This window comes from Phalaenopsis equestris, unplaced genomic scaffold (assembly GCF_001263595.1).
Source record: "Phalaenopsis equestris unplaced genomic scaffold, ASM126359v1 Scaffold001215, whole genome shotgun sequence".
NCBI lineage: Eukaryota > Viridiplantae > Streptophyta > Magnoliopsida > Asparagales > Orchidaceae > Phalaenopsis > Phalaenopsis equestris.
The window spans coordinates 387,326-389,386 of NW_018165654.1; positions in this window are offsets into that span (position 1 = coordinate 387,326).

The following is a 2,061-nucleotide window of genomic DNA, read 5'->3' on the forward strand; positions in this document are numbered from 1 at the left end:
TGCCTCGATATAGAGGATGACTCTACTGATCAGCTAATAAAAGATGCTTTGCCTGAATTTGAGGAGGAATCAAGTCAATGGTAGATGAGTTGAAAGAAATCAACCTCGGGGCTGAAGAGCCAACGATGAAGAATCTCTACCGTTAAGCAAATTGTTAACATAATTCAAGGATTGCTACGCATGGAGTTATGATGAAATGCTAGGACTATATGCAGAAGTTGCAGTTCATAAACTTGGGGTAGATAAAAGTTTAACCGTAGTAAAACAAGCTCCAAGAAGAATGCACCTCAAAATAGAGCAACAAGTTATTGTTGAGATAAAGAAATGAAAGAAACTAATGGACGCTAAATTTGTGAAAGAAGAGCAATACCCCACATGGTTAGCCAGTATTGTACCTATCAAGAAGAAAAATGGACAAATTTGTGTTTGTGTAGACTTCAGGGATTTGAATAAAGCATGTCTGAAAGACAAGTTTCCACTACCAATACCAGAAATAATGTTGGATATCACTTCTACACATGAAATTTTCTCTTTTATGGACGGATCATTGGGATACAACCAAATCAAGACGGCTCTCGAGGATGCAGCACTTACAGCCTTCAGAACGCCGATCGGAATTTTCTAATACACAGTGATGTCGTTTGGGTTAAAGCAACATATCAACGTGCAATGACGTGCAATGACGAAAATTTTTTATGACCTCATTCACAATCAAGTAGAATGCTATGTGGATGATTTGGTCATCAAAGCAAACAAAAAATAGACCATTTATGAAATTTGAAAATCATGTTTGAACGGTTATGACGATATGACCTTAAAATGAATCCCTTAAAGTGCTATTTGGAGTTACCTCTAGGAAGTTTCTAGGATTCATTTTCCATTATTGGGGAATCGAGATCAACCCAAATAAGATTAAAGCTATCTTGAAAATGCCTCCTCGTTAAACCTTAAAACAACTACGTTCCTTCCAAGGGAAATTGGCATATCTGAGACGATTTATTTCTAATCTCTCAGGTAGGTGTCAACCCTTCTCGACATTAATTGAAAAGGATGCCAAATTCATTTAGGAAGAGAAATTCCAGTGGGCTTTCGAGGACGTTAAACAATATTTAATAATACCTCCTGTTTTGGCAGCCCTATCCTAGGGAAACCTTTGATGCTTTATACCGTGGCCTTAGATGACTCTCTCAGAGCCCTCCTAGCCCAAATCAACGATGAGGGTAAAGAAAACACACTCTACTAATTGATTTGTCGTCTAATATCGACGAAAGTAAGGTATTCACCTATTGAGAAGCATTGTCTGGCGTTAATTTTTGCCTCCCAAAAGCTTAGACATTACATGCTCTCTCATAAAATTACTCTAATTTCAAAAGTTAACCCATTGCAATATTTTATGACCCGACCAACACTCTCCGAACGTCTAGCAAGATGGTCAATGATCTTATTACAATTCAATATAACATTTGTTTCCCTCCGTGCTATCAAGGGACAGATTCTAGCAAACTTTCTCACTGCACACCCACTGCCAGCTGGTTCCCCTCTTAACGACAAGTTACCAGACGAGCAAATACTACAAATGGAATTTTCCAGTGCGCAATGCTGGAAAATGTACTTCCATGGAGCTTCATCAACCAGAAAAGACAAAGGATCAGGCATAGTTATACCATGAAAAGCAGGGATTGGTTTGATCTTTATCACACCAGATAAAGGTATGTTGAGGTTCTCACACCACCTGACAGAGTCGTGCACCAACAATGCAGCGGAATATGAATCTTTAATGAACGGATTGGAGTTAGCAATCTCAATGGATATAACAAACATTGCCATCTACGGTGACTTTCAACTCATCATTCAGCAAGTCGCTGGACAATACAAAATTCTGAATCCAACACTAGCAGAATATCACTAATACGCGATGAAGCTATTGGAGCAGATTCCCTAGTTATACCATGAAAAGCAGGGATTGGTTTGATCTTTATCACACCAGATAAAGGTATGTTGAGGTTCTCACACCACCTGACAGAGTCGTGCACCAACAATGCAGCGGAATATGAATCTTTA